This window comes from Hermetia illucens, chromosome 4, assembly GCF_905115235.1.
Source record: "Hermetia illucens chromosome 4, iHerIll2.2.curated.20191125, whole genome shotgun sequence".
Classification (NCBI taxonomy): Eukaryota; Metazoa; Arthropoda; class Insecta; order Diptera; family Stratiomyidae; genus Hermetia; species Hermetia illucens.
This window is the reverse complement of record NC_051852.1, coordinates 112,735,166-112,751,408: the sequence shown is the minus strand read 5'-3', so window position 1 is coordinate 112,751,408 and position 16,243 is coordinate 112,735,166. Positions and strand designations below refer to the sequence as shown.

The 16,243-nt window shown below is 39.8% G+C and overlaps 1 protein-coding gene across 4 annotated transcripts in view; it reads left to right on the top strand.

Moving 5' to 3' along the window:
• Positions 1–11,437: 11,437 nt before the first annotated feature.
• The window catches only part of LOC119653790 (zinc finger protein 2 homolog), an 82,708-nt gene continuing 77,902 nt past the window's right edge, over positions 11,438–16,243 (top strand). For all 4 annotated transcript variants that reach the window (XM_038058797.1, XM_038058796.1, XM_038058795.1 and 1 more), the window contains exon 1: positions 11,438–12,052. The gene's annotated coding sequence lies outside the window, so the exon portion shown is untranslated. The remainder of the gene's footprint in view (positions 12,053–16,243) is intronic.

The following is a 16,243-nucleotide window of genomic DNA, read 5'->3' as shown; positions in this document are numbered from 1 at the left end:
TCATCAAAAAAAGCATAAACAACAGTGAGAATAACGCCTCGTTACTTCTCTCAATTAAAATTAAAAATTTCAAGACAACTGATTGCAAGGTTAGCCCGAGAGTATTGAGAAATACATGCAATTTGCATGGCTACGAAAATGGTGGTTTACAGAAAGTGGAAGCACTTTAATCGAGAGTTAATGCGACAATGACGCATTACGAGTTTAACGACACTTTGCTTCTAAAGATGTAAGAAAAGTTATTTGTCGCTTAGAATTTCGTCTTGAATTTATCGCCGTAAACATGTGTAATTTTCGTAAACCTCGGAATATACCTGTAGTTTGTTTATTTCACACTACAGTCAATTTCTGCGAAATCTACATGAAGAGACGGTGATATACTGCCTATTAATTACCACCTCTTCCACAGTGAGTACGTAGGCTATTTTGTAGGGGACGAAGGACGTGCAATAGCTTTTTTGGTAGACCGTAGCGTTTTAAAATGTAAACAGTCTAGAGACGTTTCTATTAATGGTCTGAGCTAACTTAAATCGTTACTTTTCACCTGCTTTACGATTATTAATTTGTTTGACTACATATATCAATTTACACACACGTCTCTATAGAAGCCTTGTTGCGTGAGGCTCAGCTCATTCTCTGTGTTTAAAAAGATAGCATCTCCATTAATCCGAACATGGCAATCAAATTTAAGATTCTATTTGTTTTTAAGAAAGCAGCTTAGTTTCAGGAAGTAGAAATTGTAATGGGAAAAATGTCGGATTATGTATGATATACAATTTTGGACCGGCTTTTTATTTGTTGGCGACTACTGTCTATTATTAAAAAATGTAGGTTCTATTGTATTTCCCGCTGCTGCAGTAACCCCCGTACCTGTCCTCACTTTGCTAATATTCCATGTTTTCACCGGGATTCGTTTCTCTGAATCGCAAAATTACCGCCAATTTCTTATTCTCTATGGTTTTTTATCTGTAAATTTGGTGTCTATGCTCTATCATGATCGATTTTTAGCAATGCGTTCAGCTCCTCCAAAAATTTTCAGAGAAGCCCGTACTCTTCCTTTACTGTTCTGCGCCACGTGTAGTAGCTCTAGAGTTCACTCGTCAACCACGTTGGAATAGTGAATTCCATTACATAGCATAGCCACCAATAAAATTATTGACCTTCATGAATATGTGATCACCCAGAGAGAACATTAATGTGGAATAGCCTCAGCTTTACGTTTCTGTTAAATTAACTACATTTCCTGTTTATTAAGGAAGAATGCAATGACCGGTCAGACTGAAAATCTTGCTTCTCCAAGTGAGCTGAAAAGGTCGTAGACCGATACACCGATGGCGCTACTAGGATCAAATCCATATGATTTTTAGTTTACCCTAACCTTCAAAGATACGTGTACAAATTTGACAGTTGTCGGACTGTTAGCGTGTGGAATAGAGCATTTTAAGTGAAGCAACTTTTGTTAGTTTGAAGAAAATGGAAAAAAAGGAATTTTGTGTGTTAATAAAGGACTGCTTTTTGGCGAAAAAAATACTGTTGAAGCCAAGGCTTGGCTTGATAAACGTTATTCGTACTTTACACCAGGAAAATCAATCGTTGAGAAGTGGTTTGTTAAGTTTAAACGAGATGAAATGAATACCAGGGACGATGCACACAGTGGACGCCCAAAGAGGCTGTTACCGAAGAAAACACCAAAAAAAATCCACAAAATAATTGCGGATGATCTCAAAATGAAGTTGATCGAAATAGCTGAAGCTCTAAAGATATCAAAAGAACCTGTTGGACATATCGTGCATTAATGTTGTGTATGCGAAAGTTCTGTTCAAAGTGAGTTCCGCGCGAGCGCACAATCGACTAAAAACAATAATGACTTGACGATTCTGAGCAATATTTAAAGCTCTTCCTCCATAAAAAACCCGAATTTATGCCTGGGTATGTGACAATGGGCGAAACGTGACTCCATTATTTCACACCACAATCAAAACGATTTTCATCTGAATGGACTGCCCGTGTTAAACCGACTTCACGCGTGCAAAGACAGAACAGTCGACTCGCAAGACTATGGCATCAGTATTTTCGGATGCGTATGGCATAATAGTCACTGACTATCTTGAGAAGGGAAAAACCATGAGCAGCGACTATTACACAACGTTACTGGAGCGTTTGAAGGATGAAATCACGAAAAAACAGCTTCATTTGAAAAAAAAGAAAGTAATGTTTCAGCTAGACAATGCGCTGTGTCACAAACCAATGAAAACGATAGCAAAATTGTGCTTCGAATTGTTTTCTCGTTCACCGTATTCTAAAGATCTGGCCAACAGCGACTTTTCTCTGTTCTCAGACCTCAAGACAATGCTCACTGTAAAGGAATTTAGTGCTGATGAAGAGGCGACCACCAAAACTGAGACCCACTTTGAGGCTACAAACAAATCGTACTATAAAAATGGGATCAAAAATTGTATGACCGTTATAATCATTGGCCACTATATTGTATAATAACATCAAATTTTATCCTTTCAATGTTAGTCTAAAAACTTTTCAGCCCACCTGGTATTATTGATTGTCAATTCGACCCTGCTTGCCTCCTTTTCCACATCCACAGGCATTTCCGTCGGGGTGTATGAGGAAGGATGTCTTGGTCCGTTGAACGTCTCTACAATTTCTGACAAAAACATCTTAAAGGGCATCGCCGATTCTTCCCTCGAATGGGGACAAAAATTCATAATATTTGTTGGTAAGAACCCAAATCTCCGAGGACTATGGTGAGACGTGTGCCGATTTCGTCGTAGTAGCTGTTACCGATTATGATTTTCAACCCTAGATAGGAGAAGTTATCAACGGTCTTAAAGTAGTATGCTCCTATATTTGTTGTTCCCGTTTGACGATCTTTCTTCTTTGGTTTTTGGTGCTGACTTTGGCACCATGTACTTCGTCTTAGCTTCATTCTCTCTGTCTTGAGGTAGATTGCTCATGTCGGGCTGTTCTACAAGTACAGTAGTCGCTTTGCTGTCGGTCAGAATGGCTATGTTACGCTTGCAGCTTCGCGAAATCTGGGAAACCGCACGACACACAGTGTATCCGAGAAAACTCCCACACCGACCTCACAGATCATTTTTGATTCGTCTTTGGAAAATACTGTGTTATAGCCTTGCAAAACGTCGCCGATCTTCCACTTACCCTGGTTGGAAACTCCAAAGAAAAGTTTATCGTAAAGTTCAGCTTGCGTGTGGCGTAGTCCGTAGACAATTCCCAGAGGTTCCAAGATGCTTCGTCTAGGATGTTACTATGGCCGTAGTCTGACAGCACTGCTTGCTGAGCAAAATAAAGCCTTATTAAGATTTTGTGTAGAACAAAACCTTACTAAAATCGGTTTACTGTCTGTCCGTCTGTCCGTCACACGCATTTTTCTCGGACACGGTTATGGCGATTGACACCAAATTTGTTGGAAAGGTGAGAACAATGAACGCTCACGGATACAGTGAGTTACATAATTCTACATCAAATTTAAGGGGGAGTTCCCATACATGTTAAAGGACGGTGTATATTTTTTTCATCAAATACAGTCATGTGGGGTATCAAATTAAAGGCATCGGTTATGACTTTCCGAAGCCGGTCTTAGTTTTGACATTTGTTGGAAAAGTGGGGAGTGCGGAGGGTCGCAATTGATCATTTCTTTAACAGACCCATTCTCAGATACTACCCAACCGAAATACATGAAAAAAGTCAAGAGGCTGCTATTATAAAGTTAAATAAAGTTAATAAGAGTATATTACTATAATTTTTATTAATTGACTACAAAACTCCCCTTAAGTTCATTCTAGCACAACGAAATTTTGCAACAACCCAGGGTATAATATAGAGCATGATTCTACTTCCTGGTAGAAATCGCACCCTTATTGACAAAGTTATAATAGGTCAAATTGTTGCTTCTTTGCAAATTCAATACTGAATGAGGGATATTCTCACGTAATATATGCATATATGCTACGTACTAATGGGACAAATGCACACTCAAATGTCTTTATAAAAGAAATACACGAAACCTTTCATACCTGAAGCGTCTAGCTTCCGGTTTCCCGACTTGTTTTAGTTTGCTTTGGATCTTTCGCATATGCCAGGGTTGTTTTGACAAAAGTGAAAAGAATATAAAATTTGTTTAGAATTCGTTTTAGTTTTTATGCCATCATAGCTGTTCTTATTGGCAGTATCCATGATGTACTTTTCCTCCTTACCAAAGCTTTCTGGTAAGAGAGGGATAGTCAAGAGTCGATGGATCATTATATAGAATTCGGTCTTTCTATTTGGTAATTATGGAACGCATTGCTAGGGATAGTTCGTTGGGTGTTTGTCCGTTTTCGGTGGATGTCGAAAGAGCGGTACCCATTGGAGGGCATAACGACTAGATGTAAAAATGGCGGTTTGCCATTTTCTTCCATATCTTGAGTAAATTTCTATTGTAGGTTTTGCTCAGACCCTGCAAGCATACAATAGAACGATACGTTAGAATCGGAGGTATGACGGCTGTGTATATTCAGAGAACCATCCTCGGCCAGAAACCTAATTTCTTTGCAAAAGTCTTCTTGCAGCCGTAATTCGCAGTTCAACCTCCAATTTATCTTCGGATCCAGGATTACACCCAGATACTTTACATTGGAGGAAAGAACCAATCTTTGTTCATTCAGCCACGGGAGGTGGAATTTGGGTGCCCTTGGCTTGGTGATGAGTAACATCTGTTCTGTTTTGGTTGGATTTATGCCGAGTCCGCATCTTGTGGCCCACAGGCACACGTTTTCCAATGCCCCTTCAATGATGTCACTCATAATGGATTGATCCTTGACATCAATATCAGTAAGACGTCGACATACGTCACCACCTCTACTCCACTCCCCCCCCGCTCCAATATCAGTAAAATGTCGTCCATCACTACCAACCAGACCACCGGAGAGATGACGATACCCTGAGGCGCGCGTTAACGTTAACTTAATGACACCCCTCATTCACACCTACCGCCAACAAATCATTCAGCGTTCTTTGCAAGGCCAACTGCGGTCAAACTGGACATACGGCCAGCTATAGCGTGTTTCCAGCACACAAAGACATGGTTGCCAAGGGAAGCTGGTAAAGTGAACAAAATAGGCTAAGTGTCAAGCGCCAGAAAGACAGTGATAAAATAGAACAAAGTCTGACCAAATCAGATGTTTTTATGCTCAAGCCGCTAGGAGATCTAAAGCTGCTGCCCAACAGTTCCTATTCTCTGCCCTAATGCCCCTCAAAATTTAGTTGATGCTCTAGTCCGAAATAATAAACAGCGACAATTCACTGCCACTCAACCTATTACCGGCACATGCCCTATATGCCACTGCCTAAATGCCAGTGAAGGGCACGATCTTAGTGGGGAAAGACTATGACTTTAGGAAAGGCTTCATCAAAAGCTTGCCTACCTTTTCCGTTGCAGTGCAATAGTTAAAGCGGTAGATAAACGGATTTTGATAATTTCTATATATATAATACTTAACAGTTTGACTATGATTAAAAAGTCTTGGAAAATCTCCAGTCAAAATTGAACGAAACTGGGAAATCAATCCAACACCGACAAAACTAGACAAATTTTTCAGATGAAATCATCCCCGACGCTCAATTTCTTTAATAGCGTCACGGAAACCCCACCAAAACAGGGAAGTTTATAGATATTTTTACCGCGTTCGTGTTCTATACTGTAGCTTTTGGCACCGCACAATCGCATTTCTTGTGAAGAGCAAATATCAATGCCCCCCTTCCGAAGATCTGTTCTTAGCTCCACCATCTCTCAAGCGACCAATATTTAATATGCAGGCATGGATTTGTTTGGATCGGACTAATCACTCATTATCAAAACAGCATCATTGCGAATCATATCCAATCAATATTTCATCGTGAAAAGATAAAAAAGCCACACTATTTTTAAATACATGGAAGGAAATAACGATATTTTCACAATTTTGATAAATGGTAGATTCATACCTAATACTGCTTCTAAAAGACAATATATTTAACCTAAATTGATTTGTTATTCTTCAGTAATTAGACAAAATACAGTGGGGTTTCTCCTCAAAATACGGTACTAACTCGAAAAAATATTTTTGTTTTCAATCGTTCTCAAACTTTTTGCGGCAATATATATGTCAATGTTTTGGGCATATGTATGTATCAAGATGAATATCGTACATATAGTACATACAAGTTCCTATTCGCAAATGAAACGTTCAAATATTTTTTCACACTACTTTTGAACATATGTGCAAACTTTCAGCGAAGAAAGCTCACTTAAGCTCCTGCTGAATCCAACAGAACCAATGTATACATATTCAGCGCTAAACATATGGAGACTTCTGCACAAGGCTAAGGTTACCCGGGCGACATAGTAAACGATTTTCAACTTTTTGCAAGGAGTGTAGTCTAAATTAAGCGTGAAAATGATATATTTCAATTTTACCCATCCATCTATTTGCTAATTGTATTTATTGTAATTTATTACGGAGATGTGGTAGAAACGTTGTGGCTTATCAAAGAATATGTGATTTAAAAGTTGGGGTAAATTTTTACCACTGAATATAGCGAAAATATTGAAATAAATAAAAAAGGTTGATGAAAATTGTCAATGTCAATGAAATAGTCTAAATATGATATGTGCAAATATAAAGTACCTGAAACTGTTGAAATATGGCCATCAATTCTACCTTTCGTCGATTTCAAGGCCAATTATAAACTATACACAGTTATGAGAGAATTCGGCATCTCGATCACTGATGCCAGGCCAAATCAAAGCAGTAGTATCACTCTAACTTCTCTTATCAAGGGTCGAAACTCACGACCAATAACAGCTACTACGACAAAATCCGCACACGGTTGTTAGCCACCAACAGAGCCTATTTCAGCTTGTAAAGCCTAAAATTGATATATATATTTCGGGAGCAACTTACCCCCCTCAACAGTACAAAGCTACTGAAAACAATTGCGATTATACGGTTCTTTTGATACTTAAACACTGATTACCTAAATTACTTTTTTTTTTAAAAAAGCATTAAATTATAAACCTAATTATCTGTTAATTACCGCGGCGAGTCTTATTCATTTTGAGAGGCGATTACCGGAATCTGTGTTTAATAACCAGGTCCCGTTTTCTCACAAAATTTCTAGACTTTCCCCAGGGTCCAAGGTTGTCGTTCGATTTGTAGGACGCAAGAACCCAAGATTTTCGCGTTGAATGGTATGGGCTTCCTCGACTATGTCCGCTGTGTCGAGGAAACCCCATTTTATATTCACCATTTGCAAGAACAATATTTCCTCCATTTAAATTATTCTGTTCTGTTTTCTATTTCTGGTTGTACCGTGAGAGTTGAATGGTGTTTGACTTTTGAATTCTATACTTAATGCGAAAGTATTACAAGTGTCCCTTTTTATCACGTTTAATATTTGGTATTATTAATTTTTTTCTTCTTTAATTATAGTTATTTTTTATATTTTTAATCAATGGCCTACCTCATAAACCTTCAGTGGCTCCTTATCTTGTCGTGACATCTAAAATTGTTAGCTTGTCCAATTGTCCAATATTAACTCCTCTGGATTTTTTCGACCTATTCGGGATGAGTCGAAACAATAATTTCTTATGAAAGCTCGGCAGGTTTCTAATTAGTAACAAATGTTTTCCTAGGCACACCATTCTAGTAATTCTTTACAATTTCTACGGGTAATCCCTGTTTGGAGACAAATCATGATTTCCGTTGAAAGTCTTCAATTGGAGACTTCTGCTTTCCATTCACCTCAGTTTTATAGGCCAGTCCTATCGATTTTAATTTTCAATTGATGTTGCATCATGCATGTAAGCATGGCAGAGGTGAAAGATATGATATATGACCATGATACTTAGCGATCCGTGTTGATTTTAAAATAAGATTATTGGAGTGTCTCCTGTATTTATTTATATTACAGAAAGTACGTCATTTGATTAGCCGTTCAATTCTGTAACTCATTTTTGTACTGTTCTTCGATGATTTGAAGCGATTTTCCTAAGCGTTACGTTCTGTCCCGTTTTAAATTATTTGTTTATTGCATCTTTCCCAGTGAGCCTAATTTTATAATTGCTGAAGGATAGAGGATGAATTTTGCCCATTTCTTCCTCAGTAGTTATTACTCATTAATCAAGCTGAGATTGGGGTATTTTTTAAAAATATTTTTTATTAGATTTCCACCAGCATACTTAAGATCTATAAAATCATATTTTTTTTCTAGTTTCAAAAACAATTTGGTTACTGTTTTGTACTGAGGAGAATTTTCCTCAATACCTGTGACAGTCGTTGAATTAGTATTAGTTTTTAGAGGAGGTCCTGACGATGTATATGCTACGATGTTGGTTTTCCTCTGTTAGAATAGAAGGTTGGGATTGTGATCTTCGAGCATCACTTTCAGTGCATTGGTGCGTTATTTGCCCGAGTTGTAAAGCACATCCCAGCGAGCTATGAGATCGAATTAAGATTAACATTTTATTTTGAACTACGGATTTGAAACCCATTGTGTATGAATAAGGCTTGGAGTAAACCTAATTAGTATCTGCCTTACGAATTTCACTTTTACAGTTGTAGGATCAGGCTCTGAGAATAAAGTTGTATGCGACTTTACTGTAGTCTTGTTGTTTTCTTTACTGGAAGATGATAAGACCTGATACGGATGCTATTCACAGATTCGCGAGGTTTGAAAGGGATCTGAATATCTAAACCATTTTGTGGTATTATTAGGAACTGAAATCAATTTTCGTTTTCTCCCCGCAGAGCTTATTTTTTGAAAAATCTAAAAGTCTAATATAGTAAATAGTTTAACTTCGTCTCAGAACCAAAAGTAGCTATTTATTAAATCAAGAAGAAACAATCGAATTAAACTAAAATGCCATCTAATTATTTCGACGGCGTGATGGTCGAGTTTATTGAAGGTCATCCCCTCGAACTCATTTCCAGCCTCGAATGCACATAGGGCATATGCTGTGCTGCCCAGCTTATTAGTCACACAACGTTGAGTGTGATAATAATGAATTTAAAGTATGGCCTAGTTGAAAATAAAAAGAGAAAAAATAACAACTCAAGTCGAAACAAAATGAATTAGCATATCATTGTCCAAATACTTTTATAGAATTAAATCTTTTCTAGGAAAATATAATTTAAAAGTGGTCAGATCCAGCAGATACGCAACGCTTAAAAAACGATTAGGAAGCGAGAAGGAGCCATTAACGGAAAAAGAAAAAAGTGGAATATACAAAATCAACTGTAATGATTGCGAGATGTTCTACATTGGCCAAACAAAACGCCTCATCACGACGAGGTCCTAACAACAAATAAAGGAAGTAGACAAGGGGGAAAGACGAGGAACCAACACGGCGTGATCATCGGTAACTATGCACGTCATCGACAAGTGCCATTCTGTGACGAGGCCAAATCTGGAACTTGTACGACAAGTAAATAAGCCGCACATATTGGACGCATGGGAGAGCTTTGAAATGTTGCGGAAGGATGCGACAAAGTTGATGAACACAGATGAGGGAAACTGTGCATCCAGACTAATTAAAAAACTTGCCGACAAATTGATGGTCATTAAATCATCAAAAATCATAGGTCATCATCTCTACCTGTATGTGGACCTCTTTACTTTTTTACTTTTTACCTTTTACAATTTGCACCCACATATGTATCTTTAACTTTTAAACCAACTTTTTACTTTTTACAATTTGTACCTACATACCTTTAGCCTTTTTATTTAAAAACAGGAAAAACTTCCCAATGATTTAGTACTGAGGAATATAATAAGTAGCTCTCGAAATACATATTTACAAATTATGAAAATATATTGTAGTAGGAGAAGCTACATAGTTTTATTTTTATTTCGTTTTAGTTTTTTAATCATTTATATATCAATATCAATTACTCCATGAAGCCTTGGGATGGAGCCTAATTCAGATAGATACATTTGTACATTAAACCAGCGATATTCAATATAGGTACTTGGTATGCTTTTGTGCACGAAGTAAATCGGAAATATGTGTTCGATCAATTTATATACGTATGTACAGGATTCGGTAATAGGCAATGTTTGTTTGTTTAAGGTGAGTACAATATCTACGGATATATGTAATATGTACGCATATCTTGTATTTTGAAAAAATATGAAGGAATCTTTTGGGTTTTTAGCCATATATAAATGGAAAACTTTGCGTAGAAAGTTTCCCACACAAGATGAACACAAAACCTTTATATCTGAGGCACCAGCTTCCGGTATTTCGACTTGTTTTTTAATTAAGCTCACGAATGCTCGATTGGATTAAGGTCTTCGCTTCGAGCCAGCTATGGCATTTCCGGTATATTCCTCTACTCTAAATACGAGTATACAATAGCAGCTGTGTGCCGTTTTGGTTTATCATCCATGAAAACAAAATGTTTACCAATGAATCCCGAAAAAGTTATGATGTGTCCTTGGAAGAGCTTTTCGAGATAGCGTTTCGTAGTAAGCCCGTGTGGTTTGCTCCCGCTACTTGGCCTTGTAATAAGGACACAATCCGTTTTCTGCGGCCGAAAAATACCTGCTCTAAAATGCAGGACAGGGTAAATCGGTCTGAAAATCTTTGGTACAGTATGCATTTGTGTAAGAATAAGACTACAGTCCATTTCTCCTTCGTCCAATTCGTCTTTCGCAGCGCTGTGGTTAGTTAGATGTCTTCTTACTATCCACTAGCCAATTAAAGTGCATGCAGATGACGATTTCTTAACGATATGATGGCAACGTAATGATCATCCCGTTGAGATGTAGTATGTTTCCGTCCAGAACTACATCGTTTCGTATAGTCCCCAATAAGTTAATATCTCTAACGGAGTAACGACTTAAATTCAGATGTGGAGCAACTTCACTTTGATTTTCTCCAGATTCAATAAGTACAATGATTTGAGTAACTTGATGGCATGTTGTATCCCTTCTCCGGTTTCTACCGGCGATGTAATCCATACACTAATGTACAGGCTAAGCGTTAATATACAAATGATAACCCTACACCCAAACTCAAATGCCCAAGTTTATAAACTTATTGAAAGCCTATCCTGTACACTTCAAAAATCGATACGACATGTTTTCGAGGCAGATGTAAAACAACAAATATTAACATTTAGAGTTAAAACAAAGATACTGTGCGGTTTTCTGCTCTGAAGTGTATTTTCTAAACAATTAGTAAATTATAAACATTATGGGGTACCCAGAATTCTGAAGTCCCTTTAACCTAAAAGTCTACGCCATCATTTTGTTGCGAGGTGTCATCCTACTTCATCCCAGACACCCTTTCCCCATTCTCCCTGCACATTTCTGGACAAAGCACGCTTGCCGTCGATTGCAACCTGGGGAACTAGAATGCGCCCATTCGCAAAACTCCCAATCCGCGAACAAGAACGGGACGCCGCTACCGTCTGATTGCTCGAAAGCTCGCTTGTTTGGTTGTTTCTTGCGTGGCGGCCATTTTCGAAGCTTTTTTTCTGAAACCAAGCTCCCGGTCGCTCGAAGACAGCCGAGCAGCAGCACGAGCACGAAGAGGAAGCGGCGCGGCTGCAACAAAAAAACGCCGACAACATTTCGCCGTTGCGAAACATAACCAGCAACTCGAGCTGAGAGACTTGAGCCGGAGCCGCCGCCGACGTGCGAAAATCTTTTTGGCGTTCATTTCTGCCAATTTTTTCGTGTTCCTGTGCCGTGTTTCCGAACGACCCGTGTTTTCCGAAAATGTTAAGTGCCTGGGTGCGACGAGGAGTCGTGTAATCAGCCGCGCGAAGTGAAAATTCCGCGGAAAAGCGCCGCACGGAAATAGAGGAAAAACGACAAAAGCGACGGCAAACTTGTCGCCAGCAACAAAACGACGAAAAGGAAGAGGCGACTGCAGCGGTGAGTGAGTGAATGTGCAACTTGGTTGCAGCAACACGGGAGTGCAGCTCGGCGTGTTCAGCCGCAGTGCGCGGAGGACACATGTTTCTCGGATTGCGGTTCTGATTGTCGTTCGGTGAGTAAATGGAAAATTCTAATCATTGCAATATGAAGTGCACTAGAAAAAATGTAAATAAATGCCGGTTGGCCGGGGGGGTTGCGCGCACAGAGGGAACGACTGCCTGGGTGCCGCGCTCATGGCTGCCCTTGCCCCGAGCCCTGGCGGAGATGCACACTCTCGGGGTCGTGTTAATTGCATTCACGTCGCGGCCAGCGGACATCGTCGTGCGGAATTTCAATTGTGGCGACAAAAGTCACCGCCTTTTCGCAACCACCGCTTTTTAGCCGATACAGTTCCTTTCCCTCATGCCAGACAGCCTCGGATTAGTTACTTGGAATCTCACCAGAATTCCAATCAAAAGGGAAGGATTTCCAAGAAGCTGGCACTAACGACTGCGGTGGCGGGACGTCGGGAACGTCCCGTTCCGGTTGATCGAAGTCCGCTCACCCGCCATCCCCCGACCCCCGTGGGATCAAAACGCACGGCCAACTCCGCCGCCTTTGAAATGGCCACCGCCAAGTCGCAGCCGCTCATCGAAGCGAATGCAGAAATCGCATCTCATGAAAAACTTCGCGCTCGACTCCGCCGTCGTCTGTGTCGGTGCACAGTTGTTTCGCGGTGCCTAATCTTGTGGGCTTGGAGCTGGGCTCAACGGTCGGACGCCGGGGGAGGTCGCAAACTCCATCGCAACGGCGTGGCGGGTGCAGGCGCGCGAAGGCTGATGACTTTTTCGGTATTTCGCACTTTCAAGCAATCGCGAAGCTGTGCCGCCGGTAATTGACACTTACCTGCCACAAATTTAACGGCGGAGCGAAAAATTATTCGCCAACATTTCACGTCTCGTTCCCATTTCGTTACGTTTCTTCCCTCCAGGCCCTGCACCGGATTTCCACGAGGAGAAAGTCCACAGTGCTGGGGCCATGGTGGCTTCCAGTTCCCTGCGGTGTGGCAAATTTATGAAATCTAATTTGGTCAGGCTTTCGATAACGGATGCCTACGAGCTGGAGAGGCGCCAGGCAGGGGACAAACTACGTGGCCGACAAATGTTCTCGGTTGGCCAATGGCAGTTAGGAATCATTCATTTTTTCGGAGAATTATTTCAGATAGATCTGCTCGAGGTGGAGGATTCCAATTCAAAAGGTCAACTATAGTACCAGAGAGTTTTCGTGAAGTTATCCTACCAAGCAAACAACGCACATAGCGATTTTTCGAACTTCAATTGATGCACATAGTAGTGACCATCAGATGCGGAGTGCTAGTGAACCAGATTCAGGTTTCACAATGCATACGGCAAGCCAGATTTCTAGTGAATTGATACAAATTTGGAAATCGCAGTGGATCGGTAGCAGCTGTGAGAAGGTGGAATATCCGAATACTTGCTTCATAGGAAGGAAGGTTTTTGCTTCTGACCACAAAGGTTATCGATGACCCCACTGAGTCTAATTCTAATTAACGGATGCAATAATCAGAAGAAAGATGAAGAAATTGAACGAGGTTGTGCTAGCCAGTAGGATAAGGTCGAGAATAAGATAAACTTTTCTTGTACAGACACTCAAATAATTGTTAAACAAATTGCTATCATGATTTCTATAAATCAGCAGAAGTGGGCAGATGGCTACATTTGCAGAAATGTGTTAAAGGGCGGATACACCAAGGAAGGGATTAGATGAATTACCTTTGTGAATTCAGAACAATCAACGCCGGGAAAACTAGCTGGCTCCCCTCTCTGTTGAAACCTCCAGAACAGCCCCTTTTTGTACCACACTTCTTGGAGTGTATGTATATCTATAGTAAATTCGAGTATCATACTCAAGGGTTAGTTCAGGGTTGTAGGGAGAAAACCCAGTAATACATATTTTATTTTTGTTGACTGTAGAAAGAGGTAACGAAAAGGCACTCCGATTCGGTGGTGGCTGCTTCCAGGAAATGTATGCCCAAATTACAAAGTCATTATACCAAACTAATGGTTTAAAAAACCTGAAAAAAGAAAACTGTTGGTACGTTACCTTATCAGATCGTTTCATTTAATATATTCTGCTATGCGAACAATGGAGGACCTCATGGTCAAGCTGTCTAACTTTGGCATTTATGTTTTTGGTCCTCCATAAAATATCATTTACATTATCAAAACATTTCTGTATGAACGAATATTGAGGTCGAAAACTATTCGGTTTTTTGGTATTTCTCAACCCTTACAATAGATAAGGTGTTTGGGCGATGATCAAATGAACAACCGTACTAGCTTTGCCAACCCAGGGGAAAGAACTTCAGTGTGGTGCAAAAATGAGTCAATGCTATTTGAAAGTATAAAGATCCTCTCGTAATGACGTATGTATTGAAGATAGCAGAAAAATCGGTTTGAAATTGGGCCTATCTTTTTCTTCTCTCTCCTTTTCTCAAAAGACTACCCCATTAACTCAATTTTGCTACTGTGTTATTGTTATGGAATGGTAACACTATTCGTTTCTGGTAGACTAGAAAGAAGTAAATAAGCTACTGCCCTTGTAGAAACACTCATAAGTAGATGAACGATTCAAAGGGCATTGAAACACGTGGGGATGAAAGCTTTTGTGAGGAAGAAAGAACTACAAGTTTCTTCGAAAAATCTAAACAGTCGGGAAATCGGAAGCCTGATGCTTCAGGTGTAAAAGGTTTTGTGTTTCCCTATGCGAGAAGCATAATGGAGTTCTCCATTAGCTGACAGCATTGACTCGAGATATTTAAATTGCTCAGTGCTGACAGCTTCAATAACCTGCCCAGAACTGAGCGAATTAAATATCTCGAGTCAATGTTATCAGCCAATGGAGAACTGCGTTTTGAAATAGCTTCACGCATTAATGAGACCTGGATGAAGTGACATTCCACAGATGGTGTTTTTTATGATCGACGTATCAGCGAACGTCTCAAATCTAAAATTTAGCGCAATGTCGTCCGTCTGCCGCACTCTATAGTTCTGAGTGCTAGCCGACTTTAAAAGATAATGAACTGCGTTTTCTGGCAATTGAGACGAAGAGGTTGTATTATACTGGTGGCGTGACACGTTTTGATTACATCCGAAATGATCGCGGATACCTATCGATATGGGGTTGAACCTATCGTGGAAAAACTGCAAGTGAGGCGTTTTCGATGGTATGGATGGTCACATAATTCGCGATAACAAGAATTCACTTGCCAATATTGGTCCGAACATCGAAGTGAACGGTTAGCGACTAAAAGGCCGGCCGAAACAACAGTGGTTTGATATGCTGGATGGGGATTTAAAAGCCTCGCTATTACATCCAGATAAGGCGTTTGATAAAATAAAATGGCGAAACCGATAACGAAGAGTCGACCCTGCTTGTGAACGGGACCAAGGCTGAAGAAAAAGAAGAAGATGTGAGGAGCAACGAGTGCATGACAGCCCCGTGCCACGTAGTTCAAAATTCCATTGCTCTCTATTTTTTAGAAATCATTTGATGAAAAGCCCTGTATTTAATCTAAGCGCACCACCCTGATTCGGATTTTTAGGTTGAGTAGTTTCCGAAAATGAGTCCTGTCTCACTTTAAGAGCGTACATTTTGACTCCTCGATCGCGAACGTCACGACAAAACTAATATCATTTGCTCGACTATATCCGCCGAGAAAAATTTTTGAATCCCCCTTTGCATTTATGAGGAGCCCCCTTTAAACTCCACCTAAATTTATGCCACTCGCTTCCCATCTGTCCACCGAATTTCGTTCGGATCGGTTTAGTCGTTTTGGAGAAAAGTACGTGTGACAGACAGACAGATAGACAAAACCGATAAGTTAAAAAATTTATTTTGTTTTTACGCGAAACAAAATTTGTTTATTGGTTTTTAGATAATTTGATTCGGTGAGGCCAAAATAAATCGGTTTCAATCAGATAGACGAGCATTCCACTGGTCAAAACCAATCTCATGTGTAACCTACAGTGTATGTAGCACGGTGGTTGTTTTTACACAGTTTGAGATTGTACAACCCCAAACGGAGTCGACATACTCATTAAAATATTATAGGTAGGATAATTTGTAATTAGTATTATTTGCACATTCTTATTGATGAATCTTCTTACTGCAGTTCATACAAGTCGGACACCGGAAACTCGGCGCTTCAAATATGTAATACTTAGGTACTCGATGGTTCAATCATCAAATATACGTTGACTACACGGAATATTCAATTCGATGTGACAATTTATCTCTTAGG